The sequence below is a fragment of the Danio rerio genome, chromosome 23 (genome assembly GCF_049306965.1).
Source record: "Danio rerio strain Tuebingen ecotype United States chromosome 23, GRCz12tu, whole genome shotgun sequence".
NCBI lineage: Eukaryota > Metazoa > Chordata > Actinopteri > Cypriniformes > Danionidae > Danio > Danio rerio.
In genome coordinates, this window is record NC_133198.1 from 29,831,275 (window position 1) to 29,855,623 (window position 24,349).

Consider the following 24,349-nt stretch of genomic DNA (forward strand, 5'->3'; position numbering starts at 1 on the left):
AGGTGGGAGACTTTAGAAAGTAGAAAACATTCGGATGGTCATCACATTTCATTGAAGCGCACAATGATGTTATGCAAATTATTTGATCATTATTGTCAAAAGTTAAAAAGGGATTTTGTTTTAAAAGCTTACAGTGCACCTTCTAAAAGCAAATCTTTGCTTTAGAGCACACTAAGGCCCAATCCCAATTGTATTTTTGTATCCCTACCCCTTCCCCTTCCCCTTGGCCCTTAAAACTGAGTGTGAAGGAGAAAGGCTTCAAAATTTACCCCTAAGAAATAGGACAGCACTACAGCACCTGCACACATTATCATCATATGTCATTCTCTTGCTTCATATGAGATCAGACGATCGCGACTGCTTTAGTGATTCCAGTTGTGCTATTGTTTGGTGTTTATTTTCAGGAAATCACTGAAGGCATATATTATATTATCATGACAATCTAATGTGGCAATAAGATCATAACTATACTGTGTATTTACACCATAGCCTTATTCATCTATGTAAACACACCAAAAACAACATTAACATTATACCAGACACTGTAAAAAGCTCATTCCCAGCAACTAGACATTACTGACGGTATTCGAGTGTCATCAAGTGTTAGAATGTTGTGGGACTGCTATACAGGAGTTATTATTAGGGATTCTACTGTAGATTGCGAAATTTAGCATTTTTTATTTTAGCATTTTTAAAAAAAAGCATGACAGTAAAAAACAAACGCGGTTTTAAATTTATTAGAACATATGTTTGTTTGTTAGTAAGAATTTGTCAAAAAGTACTAATTTTTGGATCTCCTTACTTCCAGGTGCAGTGATCCTGCTGTTGTGGCTGGTGTATTCTGGAAAATTTTCTTACCCCTTGGTTTCGAGTGTGGTCCTGAAAAATTTTTATTCCAAGGACTATCTACCCCTTCCCCTTAGCCCTACGCCTTCAAGCGAAAGAGAATTGCGACACCCCAACCCATTCAAGGGAACGCTCAAAAAGAGGGGTAGGGGTAAAGGGAGAGGGGTAAGGGGTAGAACTGGGATTGGGCCTTAAGATAAACATACAGTAATAATACTAACTTTAGTAATGATTAGAGGGGGAGTTTAAATAACTGGGATCAGGGCAACAAAAATCTTGATCGGCTTCAGACTTAGAATGGATGTAAACCATGGGGTGTATTCTAGAAAGCAAGTTTGACTTAAATTCACATTAATCCCTAAATTTGCTTACTTGAGGTATGTCAGTTCCAAAAGCAGTCCTGGGAGTAAGTTCTGTCAGCTCAGATCATGTTAACCTTGAACGCAAAAGACATTCGCAACAGAACACTGAAACTATGAGTCACCATGAAAACAGATGACAAAAGGAGAATGCAACTCACATACCCTGACAGTTATCTTATGAAAGTTGAGGTTATCCGTTTACATATCTCTAAACGTAGCCAGGTATGTCACAGGTATGGGTGGTTGTAGATCAGAAAAGAACTCTGTCTCTACTGGTGTTCCTTAGGGTTCAGCTTTAGGACCTCTACTTTTTGTCATTTATTTATAAGCCCCCCTTCTGAAATCTCTCAGCCTTCATCATCCTCTTTATGCCAATAATACAAATATTTAAACACATTCAGGTCCCAAAGAGCATTTTGAGATGGCTTTTTGTCTGACTCTGCATCACTTGTTTAATTTCTTGTGTTTGAAACAGGTTAAAATGAGTTATGCTTGCTGTTTCCTGTCATAAAGTTTCTAAGACTGATCTTTGGATGTTTAGGAATCAGGCTTTGGTTATTTTTTCTTTGTTTTTGTTTTGTTTTATCTTTACTTTTTAAAGTATTTCATTTTTCTTTTATACTCCTCTACTTTGCTCAGATATAATACTGTTTTATGGCAGATTGACAATGGCTAACACTAAAGAGAGTTCAAGCACACGATTCATTTCATGGAACATTACAGGGGTGAACAACAATGTCAAAATGTGCCGCGTTCTGTCTAATTTTCAACACCTTAAGGGTGACATTTTTTTTCTTTAAGAGATGCATCTTAAAACAACCGATATACAACGGCTTAAAAGAGCATAGGTGGCCCATCTGTTTCACTCAAAGTTTAGTACGTGAGCAAGAGGTACCGCTATTCTTATTCACAAAAGTGTCCCTTTTGAGTTGACAGATGCTGTATCCGATCCTAATGGGTGCTATGTTGAATTACAGTCAAACTTCGAGATGTGTCTGTCATTATGGCAAGCATTTATGCTCCTAATTAGGATGAGGACATGTTCATATCAACATTTTTTTCAGCTACTCCTGATATCGAGAATAGACATATCATTTTAGGGGGTGATTTTAACTTCTTTCAGGACATTTATCATTAGCAACAATTGCCAAGAAAGACTATAAGATCCCCTTTTGTGTAGCAGTTATAGACCCATTTCACTATTAATTGTGGATTACAAAATTTTTGTCCTTGCGGTTACAACAAGTGCTACCCCAAATAATTCTAGATGACCCGACAGGTTTTATGAATAGAAGACACTCATTCTTTAACACAAGAAAACTAATCAATATTCTCAATGTGCCCTATTTAGATGTGCCAGGGATGGTTTTGGCTCTTGATGCAGAGAAGGCATTTGATGTAGTGGAATGGCGATATTTATTTTGAGTAATGGAGAATTTTGATTTTGATAATGGGTTAATTTCCTGGGTCAAATTGTTGTACGTCTCTCTGCAAGCATCTGTGTTTACTAATGGTGTGTTTTCAACTCCTTTTTTTGCTCCAGTGGGGCACTAGAAAGGGCTGCCCTTTGTCGCCTTTGCTTTTTGCCATGGCCATTGAGCCCTTAGCAATTTGGCTTTGTGAGGATGTTAATTTTAAAGGTATCAAACGGCTAGATAGAGAGTATAAATTTTCCTTATATGCTGATGATCCCTTACTTTTTATTTCTGACCCAAGTGGTTGCTGTCCCTATTATTTTGAGCATTCTAAATCAGTTTAGTAAAATTTCGGGGTACAAAATTAACTTTCATAAGAGTGAGCTGTTCCCTGTAAATCCATTGGCAAAAAACTTTACACACTCACTTTTTCCTTTTAGATGGGCAGTTAATGGATTTAAGTATTTAGGTATCGCCGTGACCAAATCTTTAAGATATTATAAGATATAAGATATATATACTTAAAAATTGTGAATCTGACATAGAACGCTGGTCTAAACTTCCCTTTTCTCTTGCTGGGCGCATAAACCTGATCAAGATGACTGTTCTTTACAAGTTTTTGTACTTATTTCAACACATTCCAATTTACCTTAAGATTTTTTTTTTATTGATTTGGATAAATGTATTACATCCTTTTAATGGGGAAATAAACCAGTTCGAATTAAGAAATCTATTTTGCAGCTCCCTAAAAACAGAGGGGGTTTTGCACTCCCAAATTACATACATTATTATTGGGCTTGCAATATTCAAAAGATTTTATATTGGAGGAACAATATAAATTCTGAACTTCCTTGCTGGGCTTATCTAGAGCAGTCCTCAGCTTGCCTTTCTTTAAGCTCTGTTTTATCATATTTATATTTTATTTATATTTATATTTTCATATATATTTATTAACTACCTTTACCTGCAAAGCTCAGCTCAAGTTTAGTAATGTCCTAATCAATTTAGGAAACACACAGGTTTATAAAGGTCTTCCATTCTTTCTCCAATATGTAAAAACCACTGTTTTGCACCATCTAATACGGATGCAGCTTTCAGAATGTGGTCTGATAAGGGCATGAAAACAATTAATGAACTCTACGAGAGTGGCATTTTTTCATGTCTTAATAACCTTTCTAAAAGATTTGACCTACCTAATTCACACTTATTTCGTTTTTTTTCAAGTCAGGCACTTTGTGCACAAACTATTCCCTCATTTTCCAAATCGACCTCCTGAATCTCCATTAGATGACTTGTTAGAGCTTGAATCACACTCAAAACATTGCATTTCTACCATTTATAACCTGAATTATAATCTAAATTTAAGCTCTGCAAATCAAGCCAGAGGTGCTTGGAAAGAGAACTTAGGGTTTGAGTTCTCTGATGAATACTGGCAGCATATTCTTGAGTTCAAAAAAACCTCTTCTATATGTGCATAACATGGGCTTATACAATCTAAGATTCTACATAGGGTTTACTACACTAATGCTAGACTTGCTAAAATACATACCTCTGTCAGCAATGCATGTAATAGGTCTAAACAGTCCCCAGCGGATCTTGTCCACATGTTGTGGGAATGGCCTAAATTATTTGATTATTGGACTAAAGTATTTAAAACTCTGAAAGATGCATTCGACATAGATCTGGATACAAATCCACTTCTAGCCATTTTTGGTTTGGCAGTAGATGCTAACCTTTTAGTAATGGTCCAAAGGCTTTAGCTTTTACTACTTTAATAGCAAGGCGACACATCCTTTTAAAGTGAAAACATGTCTCTCCTCCATTTTTTGATGCATGGATAAAAGAAGTGTTTACTTGTATTAAATTGGAAAAGTTGAGCAATAATATATAAATACATATCTATTATTTATTTTCATTTTTTATTTATTTTATGTTTCATTTTTAATTGTTTTACCTTTTTATTCTTACAGGTATTATTTATTTATTTATTTATTTATTTATTTATTTTTCTTAATGGGAAGTTGGAGGCTGTTGAGGGAGGGAAGTGTTCAGGTCTTTATGGCTGCTACCTGTTTTGCTCATGACAGGAATCTAGACGTCTCTGGGTGTTTGAGTCCCGACTGCTGTACTGAGGACTCTCCTGCTGCTGCCAGTTTGAGTCCCGACTGCTGTACTGAGGACTCTCCTGCTGCTGCCAGCTTGAGTCCCGACTACTGTACTGAGGACTCTCCTGCTGCTGCCAGCTTGAATCCCGACTACTGTACTGAGGACTCTCCTGCTGCTGCCAGCTTGAGTCCTGACTGCTGTACTGAGGACTCTCCTACTACTGCCAGCTTGAATCCTGACTACTGTACTGAGGACTCTCCTGCCTGTTTGAGTCCCGACTGCTGTACTGAGGACTCTCCTGCTGCTGCCAGTTTGAGTCCCGACTGCTGTACTGAGGACTCTCCTGCCTGTTTGAGTCCCGACTGCTGTACTGAGGACTCTCCTGCCCGTTTGAGTACCGACTGCTGTACTGAGGACTCTCCTGCTGCTGCCAGTTTGAGTCCCGACTGCTGTACTGAGGACTCTCCTGCCTGTTTGAGTCCCGACTGCTGTACTGAAGACTCTACTGCTGCTGCCTGTTTGAGTCCCGACTGCAGTATTGAGGACTATCCTGTTGTGGCCAGTTTGAGTCCCGTCTGCTGTACTGAGGACTCTCCTGATTCTGCCTGTTTGAGTCCCGTCTGCTGTACTGAGGACTCTCCTGCCGCTGCCAGCTTGAGTCCCGACTACTGTACTGAGGACACTCCTGCTGCTGCCAGCTTGAGTCCCGACTGCTGTACTGAGGACTCTCCTACTGCTGCCAGCTTGAGTCCCGACTACTGTACTGAGGACTCTCCTGATTCTGCCTGTTTGAGACCCGACTGCTGTACTGAGGACTCTCCTGATTTTGCCTGTTTGAGCCCTGACTGCAGTACTGAGGACTCTCCTGCTGCTGCCTGTTTGAATCCCGACTGCTGTACTGAAGACTCTCCTGCTGCTGCTGCCTGTTTGAGTCCCAACTGCAGTATTGAGGACTATCCTGCTGTGGCCAGTTTGAGTCCCGTCTGCTGTATTGAGGACTCTCCTGATTCTGCCTGTTTGAGTCCCGACTGCTGTACTGAGGACTCTCCTGCTGCTGCCAGCTTGAGTCCCGACTACTGTACTGAGAACTCTCCTGCTGCTGCCAGCTTGAGTCCCGACTGCTGTACTGAGGACTCTCCTACTGCTGCCAGCTTGAGTCCCGACTACTGTACTGAGGACTCTCCAGATTCTGCCTGTTTGAGTCCCGACAGCAGTACAGAGGTCTCTCCTGCTACCTGTTCTACTCCCAACTGCTCTACGAAGGTCTCCTCTGGTGTTGACATTTCAGCTCCTGACTGGAGTACTGAGGTCTTTGGGGCTGCTACCTGTTTTGCTCATGATAGGAATCTAGACGTCTCTGCCTGTTTGAGTCCCGACTGCTGTACTGAGGACTCTCCTGCTGCTGCCAGTTTGAGTCCCGATTGCTGTACTGAGGACTCTCTTGCTGCTGCCTGTTTGAGTCCCGACTGCTGTACTGAGAACTCTCCTGCCTGTTTGAGTCCCGACTGCTGTACTGAAGACTCTCCTGCTGCTGCCTGTTTGAGTCCCGACTGCAGTATTGAGGACTATCCTGTTGTGGCCAGTTTGAGTCCCGTCTGCTGTACTGAGGACTCTCCTGAATCTGCCTGTTTGAGTCCCGACTGCTGTACTGAGGACTCTCCTGCTGCTGCCAGCTTGAGTCCCGACTACTGTACTGAGGACTCTCCTGCTGCTGCCAGCTTGAGTCCCGACTACTGTACTGAGGACTCTCCTGATTCTGCCTGTTTGAGACCCGACTGCTGTACTAAGGACTCTCCTGATTCTGCCTGTTTGAGTCCCGACTGCTGTACTCAGGACTCTCCTGCTGCTGCCTGTTTGAGTCCCGACTGCTGTACTGAAGACTCTCCTGCTGCTGCCTGTTTGAGTCCCGACTGCAGTATTGAGGACTATCCTGCTGTGGCCAGTTTGAGTCCCGTCTGCTGTACTGAGGACTCCCCTGATTCTGCCTGTTTGAGTCCCGACTGCTGTACTGAGGACTCTCCTGCTGCTGCCAGCTTGAGTCCCGACTACTGTACTGAGGACTCTCCTGCTGCTGCCAGCTTGAGTCCCGACTACTGTACTGAGGACTCTCCTGATTCTGCCTGTTTGAGACCCGACTGCTGTACTGAGGACTCTCCTGAATCTGCCTGTTTGAGTCCCGACTGCTGTACTGAGGACTCTCCTGCTGCTGCCTGTTTGAGTCCCGACTGCTGTACTGAAGACTCTCCTGCTGCTGCCTGTTTGAGTCCCGATTGCATTATTGAGGACTCTCCTGCTGCTGCCAGCTTGAGTCCCGACTACTGTACTGAGGACTCTCCTGCTGCTGCCAGCTTGAGTCCCAACTGCTGTACTGAGGACTCTCCTACTGCTGCCAGCTTGAGTCCCGACTACTGTACTGAGGACTCTCCTGCTGCTACCAGCTTGAGTCCCGACTACTGTACTGAGGACTCTTCTGCTGCTGCCAGCTTGAGTACCCGACTGCTGTACTGAAGACTCTCCTGCTGCTGCTTGTTTGAGTCCCAACTGCAGTATTAAGGACTATCCTGCTGTGGCCAGTTTGAGCCCCGTCTGCTGTACTGAGGACTCTCCTGCTGCTGCCAGCTTGAGTCCCGACTACTGTACTGTGGACTCTCCTGATTCTGCCTGTTTGAGACCCGACTGCTGTACTGAGGACTCTCCTGATTCTGCCTGTTTGAGTCCCGACTGCTGTACTGAGGACTCTCCTGCTGCTGCCAGCTTGAGTCCCGACTGCTGTACTGAGGACTCTCCTGCTGCTGCCAGCTTGAGTCCCGACTGCTGTACTGAAGACTCTCCTGCTGCTGCTTGTTTGAGTCCCGACTGCAGTATTGAGGACTATCCTGCTGTGGCCAGTTTGAGCCCCGCCTGCTGTACTGAGGACTCTCCTGCTGCTGCCAGCTTGAGTCCCGACTACTGTACTGAGGACTCTCCTGATTCTGCCTGTTTGAGACCCGACTGCTGTACTGAGGACTCTCCTGATTCTGCCTGTTTGAGTCCCGACTGCTGTACTGAGGACTCTCCTGCTGCTGCCTGTTTGAGTCCCGACTGCTGTACTGAGGACTCTCCTGCTGCTGCCTGTTTGAGTCCCGACTGCTGTACTGAGAACTCTCCTGCTTGTTTGAGTCCCGACTGCTGTACTGAAGACTCTCCTGCTGCTGCCTGTTTGAGTCCCGACTGCAGTATTGAGGACTATCCTGTTGTGGCCAGTTTGAGTCCCGTCTGCTGTACTGAGGACTCTCCTGATTCTGCCTGTTTGAGTCCCGACTGCTGTACTGAGGACTCTCCTGCTGCTGCCAGCTTGAATCCCGACTGCTGTACTGAGGACTCTCCTGCTGCTGCCTGTTTGAGTCCCGACTGCAGTATTGAGGACTATCCTGTTGTGGCCAGTTTGAGACCCGACTGCTGTACTGAGGACTCTCCTGATTCTGCCTGTTTGAGTCCCGACTGCTGTACTGAGGACTCTGCTGCTGCTGCCTGTTTGAGTCCCGACTGCTGTACTGAAGACTCTCCTGCTGCTGCCTGTTTGAGTCCCGACTGCAGTATTGAGGACTATCCTGCTGTGGCCAGTTTGAGTCCCGTCTGCTGTACTGAGGACTCTCCTGATTCTGCCTGTTTGAGTCCCGACTGCTGTACTGAGGACTCTCCTGCTGCTGCCAGCTTGAGTCCCGACTGCTGTACTGAGGACTCTCCTGATTCTGCCTGTTTGAGTCCAGACTGCTGTACTGAGGACTCTCCTGAGTCTGTTTGTTTGAGCCCCGACTGCTGTTCTGAGGACTCTCCTGATTCTGCCTGTTTGGCTGCTGACTGAATTACAGAGGTCTCTCCTTCTGCCTGTTTGAGTCCTGACAGTTGTACTGAGGTCTCTACTGCTTCAGTCCCTGTGGCTTCTTCCTACACCATCTATGTGTTTCCTACACCTGTCCGCTTGGTGACCAATTGGAGTCCAGATGTCTTTCTTCATTCCTCATTTTGTGTTTTAATGTCATTTGCATCGTATTTCTGATCGGCTCCAAATAAAGCATAGAAAAAAAAAACTGTCTTTTGTCCAAAGCACTTTAAAATCCTTTTTCCCCCACCTCAGGTAACCTTTGATAATCATGTTAAAATTTACAGTTGCGGATTTTTAAAAAAATTCTTTTGTCAGTTAGACAAAACTGACAAAAGAACAATCTTTTAGCTGGTGTTTCCAACCCTAACGCTAACCAAATCTATACATACAAAATATTCAAGGATTGGAAGTTACTATTCTCCAGTATTAGAATCCATGGTAAAGTTTAGAGTGAATTAAACCTATAAAAAATGGTCCAAGTACTAAACCTGTTTGTAAATGAAACAGTAATAAATGTGTGAGAAATATACTGATTGTGACAGTGTAAATGTGATGCACTATACATATATATACATATATATACACACATATATACATATATATACATATATATACACATATATATATATATATATATATATATATATATATATATATATATATATATATATATATATACATACATATACACACACACACACATATAAAATATTTAAAATTTACCTTATTTTAAATTAGCTGAAACAACACAATTCTTGAGATTTCATTGGGACAACTTAATTTTTTTTATGTTCAATCCGTATTAATTTGTTCAAAGTGTTAAGTTAACTTAATCAATTTGTGTTGGGACATGAATTGTGTGGAACCCTGCATTTTTTATGTTATTGACTGAACTTACCTTTTCTTTTTTTATTGAATTTTATTAAAAAATTTCTTGATTATATAAAGATGTCGGCTTTAACTGTATTGACAGCCAAGCCGGGACCTTAAAGTTGTAGTTAGGGATTAGTTTGGGTTGAGTTTCTGAATAGGGTAAAATGTTGATTCTTTACAGCAGGGGTCAGCAACCCTGTTTTTGGAGAGCTACCTTCCTGCAGAATTCAGTCCCAACCCTGATCAAACACACCTGAACCAATTAATAGTACCTAAAGCAGCACTTGATAATTACAAACAGGTGTGTTTGGTCAGGGTTGCAACTAAAATCTGCAGGAAGGTGGCTCTCCAGGAACAGGGTTGGTGACCCCTGCTTTACAGAGTTGTATTCTGAATTACATTCTGAAATTTGCATGGGAATCAATAAAAATGTTTCACTAGGTTTAGAGTATTTTAGAATTATGATGCCTACTTTTAACGCATAACATGCTCTCGAACCACATTACTTTACAGAATAATAATAAAAATAATTATATATTATTATAAAAAATAATATTTAATAATGTTAATAATAATTAATTAATAATATGACTATTAATAATAAATAAAAGTGTATTGTTATTAATAATCAATAAAGTTAGATATTATTATTATTATTAATAATAAAGTTTATTTTTATTATTAAATAAAGTTTGTTATTATAAATAATAATAATAAATAAAGTTTTTATTATTAGTAGTAGCAGTATTATTATTATTATTATTATTATTATTATTATTATTATTATTATTATTATTATTATTATTACCTGCTTTATGGAATACCCCCATATTGTAGTAGACATTCAATCTCTGCTTTACATCTGACTTCACATGACACTATACTTCGATATCTCATAAAATCTAAAATCTTTTGTGAATCACAACTTTCATAACATTCACAGACTCCTGCCATAAGCCTTTCTTCTGACTCAGTGTAATGTGAGAAAAATGAGAGAACACACTGATATAAAGCACTAAGTGTGGTGAGAGAGAGAAGGGGAGGGATTTGAGAAAAGAATAAGACAGAGTGAATATGAGGCAGATACAGTCTAATGTGCAGGGGGAGGGGGAACGAGAGAGAGAGAGAGAGAGAGAGAGAGAGAGAGAGAGAGAGAGAGAGAGAGAAAGAGGGAGAGAGAGAGAGAAAGGACAGAGGAGTTTGATGCTACAGTACACTTCACTTCTGCCCTGGAGAGGGAGAACAGCATGACCAGCTAACAGTGAGAGTGAGACGCTCTCCACACCTCCAACTGAGTAAGTACTGACACTTTACAATACTCCAACACAATGCTAAACACTTAAAGATGCAATTTAGTGGATACGTAATTGTTTTACAAAAGCAGTGTGCACTGTTAAGCCTTCTGAATGTTAAATATTTTATAAAACAAGGTCTGAATTTCATATTCAAATTCCTAAAAATATCCAGTATTACCAGAAATAAAAGAGGTCTGATGTGCTCTACAAAATGCAAATGAGTTTTGAGTTTCTTACTGGAGTCAGAATTTGAATTTGAGGCCACTAATGTTGTAAGTCTTGTGACGTGTTATTTGAAATGAAATTAAATGTGGTTTTTAATGCAGATTTAAATGGAGTATGCATCATTTTTTTGTTTTATTGTTAGTGCGTGTGTTTGGAGTTGTGGCCATAGATGATGCAGGCGCTCGTGGTGTTTCTTTTGTGTTGGGGGAAGGAGTGCATTTGGAACCGCTGGGCTTCCTGTGTGGGGTCAATTAAATACTGCATGAGACTAGAGCACTAAAAGCCTATCCCGTGAGGAGAGGAGTGTGTGTGTGTGTGTGTGTGTGTGTGTGATGGAGCATCAGTGTGCAAAGGCTTGATTAAATTTGATAAAGCAGCAAAGTTTTTAGGGTGAAGATGCTTCCTTTGTGTAGTTTAATAAACAAAACAGATACACTATGTAACAGAAAGCTAGAATAAAATGACTAAATGGCTCTATGGCTAAATTTTGTTTATTGGACAGTATGGTGTGGGATAAATTATTTTATTGTTTAGTTAGTGTTTAAGGTTTTGAATAATTATCTTGAATCATAATAATGATATGAAATTATATTATTTTAAATAATCACAAAAATTAATTATATTCAAATCATAATTACATATAATCATATTCAAAACATATAAAGTAAAAATATGAGTGGAAAATGCTTTAATGTTATTTAGCATAAACTGTAGGGCAGCACAGTGGCGAAGTGGCTTAACATTATTGCCTTAGAGCAATGAGGTCGCTGGTTCGAGTCTCGGCTGGACCAGGAGCTCTTTCTTTGTTGTGTTTGCATGTTGTCCTCCGGTCTGAGTGGGTTTCTTACAGTTTCCACCAAAGTCCAGGCATGCGGTATACAATAGGTTAATTGAATTAACTAAACATAATGTGCGAATAGGTGTATGTTGGGTGTTTCCCATCAATGGGGGTTGTACTCTTATTGCTGCGTTGTGCACTCACAAAAAAAAAATAGAAATTAATTTTTCTGTTTGTTCAAACTACTTATCTAAACTGACCTGAAGCAACACAATTCTTGAGGTTTTAAGTAGGACAACTTAATTATTTTATGTTCAATGCATTTAAATTAGTAAAAACTACTAAAACCACTAAAAGTTAACTTAATTCCTTCATGTTGTCCTAACAAAAATCGATTATTTGGAACCCAGCAATGTGGCTGGAAGGGCATCCACCTGTAAAACAAGTTCCAGAGTTATTGGCAGTTCATTCCACTGTGACGACCCCTGACAAAGCAGTGAGTGAGTGAGTATACAATGTATTTAATTAAAAATAAAACACTATTTATTCTGGCTTGTACTTATTTTGACTTTTGCTGCTTGATTAAACTACTTATTCAAAACGAGTTGAAACAACACAATTCTTAAGGGTTTTTTAGGACAGCTTAATTATTTTATGTTCAATCCACTTAAATTAGTAAAAATGATTAAGATTACTTAATTGATTTGTGTTGTGAAAACATGAAGCAATTGTGTGGAAGCCAGCATTTTTCACAGTGAATTAAGGATAATCAAAGAATCAAAACAACTTCTTAGCGGGTTTATTGAGGTATTAAATCACATTCAGGTACTTTTACTTTATGTATGAGCAATGAAAACGAGCATGCCGTTCAATAAATGACCATTAGGGTTGCTAGTAACACGGTTTATTCTAAATTGTACACACTCAAATTTCTGATGTTCGTTTAAAATACTTATTTAAATTTAGCTGAAGCTACAAATTTTTTTGAGTTTTTTTGAGAAAAACAACTTAATTGTTCTGTTTTCATTCGTTTATTCGTTCATTCATTTACTTTTTGGATTAGTCCCTTTATTAGTCTGGGGTTACCACAGCGGAATGAACCAGCATATGTTTTACGCAGCGGATGCCCTTCCAGCTGCAACTCATCTCTGGGAAACATTCATACACACTCATACACTACGGACAATTTAGCCTGCCCAATTCACCTGTATACCACATGTTTTTGGATTGTGGGGGAAACCGAAGCATCCCGGAGGAAACCCAAGTAAACGCAGGGAGAACATGCAAATTCCACACAGAAACGCCAACTGACCCAGCCGAGGCTCAAACTAGCGACCTTGCTATGAGGCAACAGCGCTACCTACTGCGCCACTGCGTTGCCTGTTCTATTTTCAATGCATTTAAATTAGTAAAAACTAATAAGTTAACTTAATTCCTTCATGTTGTTCCACACAAATCGATTGTATGGAACCCAGCAGTTTTTACAGTGTGGTTGAAAGAGGATCCGCCTGTAAATTATTATGAATTTTGCTGCTTGATTAAACAACTTATTTAAAATGAGTTGAAACAACACAATTCTTAAGTTTAAAAAAAAAATTATGTTCAATCCTCTTTCATTTGTAAAAACGATTAAGATAACTTAATTGATTTGTTTTGTGAAAACATGAAGAAACTGAACCCAGCATTTTTACAGTGTATTTAAGATGATTAAAGAGTAAAACAACTTATCTGTGAGTTTACTGAGCTATCAAATCACATTTAGTATTTTACTTTACTTTAGCGCGAGTGTGAAAACTAGCATGCAGTTCAATAAATGGCCACTAGTGTTGCTAATAACGCGTTTTGTTCTACATTGTACACACTCAACAAAAGATTTTTGCTGCTTGTTCAAAATACTTTTTTAGAATGAGCAAAAACAACACAAATCTTGAAGGTTTTTAGACAACTTAATTATGCTATGTTCAATCCACTAACATTTTTTAACAATTAACTTCACTTAATTGATTTACGCTGGGACAACATGAAGGAATTGTGTGGAACCCAGCATTTTTACAGCATATGCAGCACTTTTGAAAGGCCTAATTCACCCGCAAATGTTAATTTACTCAATATTTACTCACTCTCAAGTGGATTCAAACCTTTATGAGCTTCTTCTACCTGTTCAACAGAAAAAAAAAAGATTTTCTGAAAAATGTGTGGCATCTATTGATCCAGTAAAATAAAACAAATACTATGAAGTCAATAGCTACTGGTTTACACATTTCATCAACATATCTTGACTGTTGAACAGAAACCCCAAGTAAAGGGTGAGTAAATGATGACAGAATTATCTCTTTAATTGCATTTAACTAAAAACTTTCTCCACTCTTTAGCACTTACACTTATGCTGTGGTATTTAATAATTCTAGTACTCAACTGAAATGTGGTACGGCTGCACTGTATGGACTTTATCATCCGCTAAATGAATAAATGTAAATTTAAGCATCGAGTTGCCTTTTATTCAGTCATGCCATTTAATCATGTATCTTGAATCTATAACTATCATATGCTGGATGACTTGCATCATTCTGGTGTCCATATTCCACTTTTGCTGCTTGTGGTTGAAATACAAGATGTTGTTTCTATTTTTATCGCCTTGCGCATACTGTATATATCAGCAGGAGCACATCTTTGATAGGAATTGTGTCCTTGGTACAATAACAAGACGTCTGGGAATTGAGGATGTGTATTTAAGAGAGATGGGGATAGATAAACAGTGAGCTGTTATTTAAGTGAAAGGAGAAAGAAAGACGAAACTTTGCAAGATAACATGAGCACAGGAAGCTTTCACTGGGACTAGAAATAGGTATCAGTCTATTTGCTGCTGCTATTGATCCGATTCTCATTCGAATAGAAAAGAGAAGTTACCAAATTTAAGTCCTCGCTGTGCTTGGTCTTTCACACATTTCACTGCAGCAAAACATCCATGATGATCTGCCACATATCAAACACAACTGACATTATTACAGCTCTACCTGGGCTTTTATAGTTAATACTAGCATTAGTAATGTTTTTAATATATATTTCAAATACTTTACTAAATTAAGTGGTATTATTTGTTATTTTAAATTAAATAAATGTTATAATGGAAAAATATACACTACCTAACAAAATTCTTCTTGCTAATCCAAGTTTTAGGAAGAACAAATAATAAATTGACTTCTATTTGATCATTTGGTATCAGAAGTGGCTTATATGAAAGGCAAAGGCCTCTAAACTACCCTTATTTTACCAAAATAAAATATGATCATGCCTTCATTTTTAATTATTTAATTAGGACAGTGAAGTCTGACTTTGCTTAGACAACAGTCTTGTCACTTAACAGAAATAAAGTACAGTATAGAACAAGGATGGGCAAACTTGATCCTCGAGGGCCGGTGTCCCTGCAGAGTTTTGTTCCAACACTAGTCAAACACACCTGAACAAACTAATCAGTGTCTTCAAGATCACTTGAACTCTATAGGGAGGTCTGTTTGAATAGGGTTGGAGCTAAACTGTGCAGGACACCGGCCCTCCAGGACCGAGATTGCCCACCCCTGGTATAAAATGTAAAGTCATGGTGCAATGGAAAAAGAATTAATATTGTGTATGACTCCCATGAGCTTGAAGGACTGCTTCTATATCTCTGCAATGACTCAAATAACTTATTAATAGAGTCATATGAATGGCAAAGAAAGTGTTCTTGCAGGACTCCCAGAGATCATCAAGATTCTTTGGATTCTTCTATAATGCCTCCTCCTTAGTCTTACCCCTAACAGACCTCCTCCTTAGTCTTACTCCAGACATACTTAATAATGTTCATTTCTTTGACTGGGCTGGCCAATCCTGGAGCACTTTAACCTTATTTGCTTTCAGGAACTTTGATGTGGAGGCTGAAGTATGAGAAGGAGCGCTATCCTGCTGAAGAATTTGCCCTCTTGTTTGAGAATCCTGAGAATCTTGAATGATTCTCTTGAGAATCAACAGATAATTCTTTGGAAAAATCTACCTTCTGCCACTTCCAAATGATCAACTAGACGTCAAGTTATTATTTGTTGTTGGGATTGACAAGACTTTTGTCATTTAATTATATTAAAATAAAATTATTTATGATTTTAATATAATATAATATAATATAATATAATATAACATAACATAACATAATATAATATAATACAATACAATATAATATAATATAATATAACATAACATAACATAACATAACATAACATAACATAACATAACATAACATAACATAACATAATACAATACAATATAATATAATATAATATAATATAATATAACATAACATAACATAACATAACATAACATAACATAACATAACATAACATAACATAACATAACATAACATAATATAATATAATATAATATAATATAATATAATATAATAAAACATAATATAATATAAACCAGCTTGATGTCAGGAAATTATTTCTCATTTTAATTTTGTTTACTTTGATATCTCCATCGCTCAGGCTGAAATAGAGTGACATCCTCACTTTCTGTCCCTCCATTCACCCTCATGATTTTCTTCACCTCCAGCAGCTCTGGCGCTTTTTGCCTCTCACTTTTTCTCCCTCGGGGCTGTTCTGTTGTTCATCCAATACTTTATTTAGTTCTGATATTTGTAAGCTGTGTATGTAGATGAAGTTCAATGATCCATTTGTAAATGAGATCACGGGTTAAAATGCTTCATTATGAAATATTCTATTTTCTACACTGTAAAAAAAAATCTTTTAACTAACAAGTTCTGTATTTTGTGATTCACGGGTGTTTTCTGTTTATTTACGGTTGTGAATTGCATTATGGGAGTTTTACCTCTGCTCTGTCCACTTTTCATGTTGAAATTTCAACTCTGCAGTCTTAACAGCTTGACTTTAATTGACATTTTTATAGTTCGAGACAAGATGTTGTTTAAGAAATAATAAGTAGAGAACTATGTTTGTAAAATAACAGAAAATACTGACAGCTTTTATCAGGTTTTTGTAGTGTAACTTACAACACCAAACCAAACAATATATCACTTCAAACTATTAAAAATGGTCAACAAAGGTCAAATTTTCAAACTTTCCAACATCAAACACTTTTGGAGAAAAGATCGAGTTGCAAAAATTCAATTCAAAAGCATAAATAAGTGGAAAAAATGAATCAAAATACAGAAAACTGTCAATTTACAGATGTTTTCCTCTTATATATGATAATTTTTGTACTATTTTTGTGTATATGGGAGTTGGGAGTATAGCTACTTTTTAGTCAGCTAGCTCTCTGCAACTCTCACATGGTCGCCCACAGAAGCTAAGCAGGGCTGTGACCGGTCAGTACCTGGATGGGAGACCACATAGGAAAGTTAGGTTGCTGCTGGAAGTGGTATTAGTTAGACCAGTAGGGTGCACTCAACCTGCTGTCTGTTTGGGTCCTAATGCCCCCGTATATTGATGGGAACTCTATACTGCTCAGTGAGTGCCATATTTTGAATGAGAGATTAAACTGAGATCCTGGCTCTGTGGTCATAAAAAAATGTTTACCAGGGCATACTTGCCAAATTTGTTCTCTGGCTTCTGTCCATCATGGCCTCCAAACCATCCCTATATCATAATTGGCTTCATCACTCTCCACCAATTAGCTGGTGTGTGGTCTGGCACAATACGGCTGCAGTTGTGTAATCAAGGTGGATGCTGCACACTGGTGCTGGATGAGGAGATTACCGGCAAAATTGTGTAAAGCACTTTAAAAGCCTTATATAAATATAAGGAATAATAATAATAACGATAATAATATTTATTATTATTATTATTATTATTATTATATAAATAAGGAGAAAAATAAATTATATAAATAAGGAGAAAAGCAAGAGACTTTTTAAAAATTCTTTGAATTAATACGTATCTGAGTAAAACATGACTTTTGTTTAATCTGTAAACTGATAACTATAACCAGTGACATTTCTTCTCAATTTAACATTAAAAGGTGTTGTTTAGAGATTAGATTACACTTTTGCGCAAGCATAACATAACCAAATAGTGCTGTGCTTTCTAACACATTTGAAATGAATTATAAGACAACACAATAGAAAGATTTTAACTTATAAAGAGATTAGAAATGAAACCCTGGACCACTAAACCAGTGATAAGTGTGGATTTTTTTTTACATTCAGCTTTATACATCATCTTAAAAACTGGGATAAATAAGCTTCCCATTGGTGTATGGTTTGTTATAGGACACTTTTTGGACAACCATTTAATCTGTAACCTGACTGTAATCTGATCCGATTCCAAAAATAAGTAAATAAATAAAGTGCTTAGCAATATTACTAATCAAAAATTAAATTTTATATATTTACAACTGGACATTTACTAAATATCTTCATGGAACATGACCTATACTTAATATTCTGATGATTTTTGACACATAAATGATGGAATTGCTCTCATTAATTCAAAACAAATGAAAACCTTAAAAAAAGACAAAATCCAACAAATTACTGAAAAAAAAAAAATCAGAAAATATTACATTTTTGACAAATCAATCAAAATGTTGAGAATCTCACCTGTTAATTTGACAAACTAAAGTGCTTAGTATTGCATATTACTCATCAAAAACTAGATTTTTATATATTTTCAGTAGAATATTTAGTAAATATCTTCATGGAACATGATCTATACTTCATATTCTGATGATTTTTGTCACATAATTGGTGGAATTACCCTGATTTTCATTCACAATAAATGAAAAAACTTAAACAAGACAAAAAATCCACCAAATCACTGAAAACATTAATCAGAAAATATTACATTTTTAACTATTAATAAATCAATCAATAAAAAATATTGAGAATTTCACCTGTAAATTTGACTAACTTAAGTGCTTGGTATTGCATATAATTAAAAAGTAAATTTTGGCATATTTACAGTAGGATATTTACTAAATATCTTCATAGAACATTATCTATACTTAATATTCTAATGACTTTTGGCACATTGTTGGTAGAATTACCCAAATTTAAAAAAAAATAAATAAAAAATCCACCAAATTACTAAAAAAAAAAAAAAAAAAGAAAATATTACATTTCAAACTATTATTAAATCAATCGAAATTTTGAGAATCTCACTTGTAAATTTGACTAACCCATTCAGTTTTTTGCCTATTGCCAAATATTCACCTGTGCAACATAAAATGAGATGTTTTGTGATCCAGAGGGACATAATTGGTGGAATTACCCAGATTTTAAAAAGATCATCTAAAAAGATGACAAATAAAATCCAGCAAATTACTGAAAAAACTACTTGGAAAACAGTACATTTCTAACTATTAATAAAAAAAGGAATAGCACAAAAAATAGCTCTGTTCCTCTTAGAGCTGAGTTAAGCCTATATGCAAGTGAACGTGCATGGTCTTACAGTATGTTTGTTTTTGAGATCGCCCACTTGCAAGCATGTGCATTAAAAGTATGAAAGAAAACATTGGTAGCATGGCCTCAAGATATGCAGCTCTAAAAGCCACAGCGGCCGAAGCTGAATGAGGAAAGAGCACATGCTTCCAGTATAATGGAGTTCAGAGAGAGGTCCAAACAACCTGAGGCAGCCTCTGGCCTCCGTTAACACGCTGATTTAATACAACCTGAAGATGGTTTATGCGCCACTGCTTCAGTTTGGACATAGGCCCGTCATGAGCACGTGCAGCCTGACTCACCTTGTGTTCCTGTTCATATTGTCAGGACAATCCGCTGCTGCGAAAGCATCCATCCCCGACATCACCGGCCAGAACAGATTTACTCTCAGTGGGACCGGGCCTGGAGAGATTAGCAGACAGAGAGAGGTTATCGAGATCAAGACTCCTGGAGAGTTTGTGTGAAAATCTTTCAGTGCTGTGAGAGATAAAGAAAAAAAGATAAGAGGAAAAAACAAAGTAGCCTTATCGTAAAGGACCGGTAAATCCTCTTAGTGCTTCAACAAAAGCATCGCTGCATGAGCAGGCTACGGGAACTAGTTTTAGCCCATGACACACTAGTGTTTGTTAAACTGCTTTATATATATATATATATATATATATATATATATACAACAGTAAGTCAACATCGAGAAACTGATATTTTATAGTAATATTAAGTGAAGTTTATTCATAAACTAATTTCGAGAGGATCTCGTGTTTATGATTTATCACGGCCGGTCTCGCATTTGCTGATTAATATCTTCCAATCATACGAGCCCTAAGCTACTATAAATTAACATAGTTTTCAGTTTACTTTATCTTCATTTGGAAGAAACCCCCCTCCTCCCCTTTTCTCCTCCTTTACCTGACTGGGCGACACGGCAGCCCAGTGGTTAGCACTGCGAGCCCCACAGCAAGAACACTGCCGGCCCTGGTTCCACAGGACCGGTGGGTGTTTCTGTGAGGAGTTTGTATGTTCTCCCCATGTCCGCGTGGGTTTTCCCCGGGTTCTCCGGTTTCCTCCCACCATCCAAAGACATTCAACATACATAACAACCAAGCATTTATCTAACCCCTCGTGTTCCCTTAGCTACTGCAGCAGGGGAGTTCTGAGATCCACCGAGCTCAGGCTCCCCTCTCGCTCTGCCAAACGGGGGGAAGCCCCGGGCTCGAGGAGTCCTTGAGCTCGGGGCTCTCTCCCGGGACAGCATGGCAAACAAGCTTTTTTAAATCATCAGCTAAGTGTGAACTCTTGAACTACTAATTTACAGCTAAGTGGTGTTGCAGAATGAATCAGCATGTTTAAATCAATTGGTTGCACACTTAAAGGGATAGTTCACTCAAAAAATTTAATAGTTCCAACCCTTTGAGTGTCTTTGAACACAAAGATATTTTGAAGAAAGAACTTGTAACCATTGACTTCATTAGGGGAGCATATAGCACAAAGTAACGCGGGGTAAAATGTAACAGAGTTTTAAGGTATTTGCTCAGAATTAACCATGGCATGCTTGCAAGGTTTTCACCACAGTGTCAACAGACTTCTTCTTGGCAATTATTGAAAAAGTTCAGCAAAATTTGGATGAGAAACACAAGAGAAACCATTTTTTGCAGCATAAAAGTATTTTTTTTTATTATAGTCAATATTTTTTTATTTATCTGTGAAAGTATGTACATAAAATCTTATATTGTTGTGATTATCGTCTTCTATAGGCGATAATCTACCATTTTGAAAGATGTAAAAGACACACAGAGACTGCTGGCCAGTTTTGAGGAAAACACGACACACGATTTAGTTGTAACATGTTACAATTAAGCCACACACTGTTGGACAACCAATTAAACTAGCAAAATCATTTTGTTTATTTTAGGTATAATGTTGGGAACTTTTTATATAAAAAAAAATGTATAGAATTTAAATTTTTTTGCTAAAAAATTGAGCTAAGTACTGAGAAAATATACTATTAAAAGTAAACTGAATTTAAATTAATTGTGTGAAATCTGACTTTATAAGCATGTGTTACAACTTGCCCCACAGGTGGGGTAAATAGTAAAATTTTTACTCTTGGCACTTTTGGCAATACTGCACATAAAACCATAGGTCCGTTGATCATATGCTCAGTGCTCACTTGTAGGAGAGGCTTGTGTGTTGTTGGTAAAAGAAAAAAAAAACTAATTAACACTAATTCGTGCCTCGGCTGGGTCAGTTGCCGTTTTTTTGTGGAGTTTGCATGTTCTCCCCACATCCGCGTGGGTTTCCTCCGGGTGCTCCGGTTTCCCTCACTGTTCAAAGACATGCTCTAAAGGTGAATTGGGTAGGCTAAATTGACCCTAGTGTATGTGTGTGAATGAGTGTGATTGAGTGTGTATGGATGTTTCCCAGAGATGGGTTGCAGCTGGAAAGGCATCTGCTGCGTAAAACATGTGCTGGATAAGTTGGCGGTTCATTCCGCTGGGGTGACCCTTGATTAATAAAGGGACTAAGCAAAAAAAAATTAAGAAAATGAATGATTCAATGGGCCGGCACAGTGGCTCAGTGATTAGCACTGTTGCCTTATAACAAGAAGGTTGCTGGTTCAAGTCCTAGATGGACCAGGTGGAGTTTGTGTGGAGTTTGAATGTTCTCCCCGTGTTCACTTGGGTTTCTTCTGGTTTCTTCCTCAGACCAAAGACATGCACTATAAGAGAATTGAATAAACTAAACTGGCTGTAGTGTATGAGTGTATGGGTGTTTCCAAGTACTGGGTTACGGCTGGAAGGGCATAAAAGACATATGCTGGAAATAGTTGGTGATTCATTCTGCTCTGGTCACTTTTGATAAATAAGCTGAAGAAAAATGAAGGAATCAATGAATGATTCAATGATTGATTCATTATAAAGTAATTTTATTGCTCTGTGGGCAGTTCATAAACAAATTAAAATGTAACAATGTTTTTGGTGCAAATTATGTAACAAAAAACTTTAATTTACTTATTTACATACTGTAGTTTATGTCTATTTTCTCATTTGATCATGAAATGAACTTTTGTTTGCTTGAAATACTTTGCTCTCATTCAAATTTTACAGATTTTTTTTTACATTTAAAAAAATTATAAAGTAACTAAATGAATAAATTACTTGAGTGAAGAGTTGAAATACATTTAAATACAAATCATCCAAGTGGATGCTACCAACAACCCCCCCCCCCCACCCACAATACACAATAAATGCGCTATATAAATACACATTACATTACATTAAAAATGAATGAAAAGATCATGCAGAACCACATAAGGAATTTAATTTTTTATTAATTTACTATTTGGAACTAGTATTTGCATTTTATAATACAAATTATATTTATTGTGTATCATTTTGAAAACAAAAGCAAAGATTTTTTTCAATTATGAAATTCCCTACATAATTCATTCAATATTTCCAATTCAAAACTACAATTTTTTTTTTTTTTTTTTTTTTACAAAAAAAAAGCATTCACTTATTTATTTTATTTTGAGCTTAGTCCCTTTTTTACCAGGAGTCGCCAAGTGGAATGAACTGCTAACTTATCTAGCATATGTTTTACACAGCGGATGCCCTTCCAGCCCACCCAACACTGGGAAACACCCATACACTCTTGCATTCACACACATACACTACGGCCAATTCAGCTTATTTAATTCACCTACAGCGCGTCTTTGAACTGAAACCGGTGCACCCAGAAGTAACCCATGTAAATATGGGGAGAACATAGAAACTCCACATAGGAACGGCAACTAACCCAGCCGGGGCTCGAACCAGCGATCTTCTTGCTTTGAGGCAATTGTGTTACCCACTGTGCCACCATGACGCCGACACAAATGCATCTCAAATATTAAATATTTGTGGTGTAAATCTTATCACACACTTTGCCACTATTAAAAAGCTATAGCAGAAACAAGAACAGCAAAACTAGACCTGAGTGTAAGTACTGCCAACTTATTTCAGTTCGATCTAATCATTTTATGATAATTTACTGACTTTGGGGTCAAATCACTGATATTTCATTTTTAAGTGTATTATAATTATTTACTCAGGATTTAGAAAACACTTCATTCACTTTTCATTTATTTCCCTCCATTATACGGCACAAAACGCATTAGCGCAATTGCTTTCCCAGCTGTTTCTCATCAGGCAGATGTGTTTGTTTGCATTGTTAATTCATGCACAAGTGAGCTTGATTTAACATTTGCATTAGCTTTTGGAGTTTCTGCTGGTATTGAGTTTTTTGCTCGCTGAAACAAGGAGGAAATTAAATCATGTGAGCAGCCTAAAAACACTATGCATATTTCTTTTAAAGAAAGAACATTTTATTGATTGTTAAAAGTTTTATCCAAAGCATATAGTAGAAATATTTTAAAAATTGGATAGATAAACTTTCAAAAGGTTACGATTCAAAATAAGAGCCAAAACAAAACTTTAACACTTTAGTTTAAGTACCAATTTTCACATTAACTAGTGGCTTATTACCTGTCTGTTACAATAATTGCTTTTTAGTACAGCTTGATCTAAATAAACATCCCTAATTCTACCCAATTCCTAAACCCAACCACTACTAACCTTTGTGCACTGTTCAAATTTACTACCCTTTTTCTCAAACATATCAAGATAAGTGTGCACAGGTCTCTCTCACACATATTATACTCCATATAGTAAATAAGCTTTTTTGCACTACAACTGATTAATGGTAAAAAAATAAAAATCGACCTCTTCCAACGATGAAATCCAGCAAAAATCATTAATGCACGATTATATAAAGTCATAGCTTTGAAATAAAAAATGTCATTATAATGGAATTCAATGGGACAAAAACAGCCATGAACATAACTAAAGTGTAGGCCTAGTAAATTTGCCCAGAGTGCATTGCTAAGCAAAAAAAACAAAAATAACAAAACAAAAAAAAAACACTTCATAGCATTTTCAAAAAAAAAAAAAAAAAAAAAAAAAAAAGATGTCACCAAAAATCATTATTTGCTGAAACAAACGCTGTAGCCAAATGAAGACTCAAAATCACACCAGAGTGAATGATCCCCAAAAGACCACAAGGGGTAATAAACAGCAAATTAGTAGTTTGGGGCAAAAGTCCAGGTTAATGGTGTATTAAT

General features: G+C 37.5%; 1 protein-coding gene across 2 annotated transcripts in view; it reads left to right on the forward strand.

Moving 5' to 3' along the window:
* Window positions 1-10,680: 10,680 nt before the first annotated feature.
* Window positions 10,681-24,349, forward strand: part of cacnb3b (calcium channel, voltage-dependent, beta 3b) — a 40,155-nt gene continuing 26,486 nt past the window's right edge. For both annotated transcript variants that reach the window (XM_073939071.1, XM_073939072.1), the window contains exon 1: window positions 10,681-10,762. The gene's annotated coding sequence lies outside the window, so the exon portion shown is untranslated. The remainder of the gene's footprint in view (window positions 10,763-24,349) is intronic.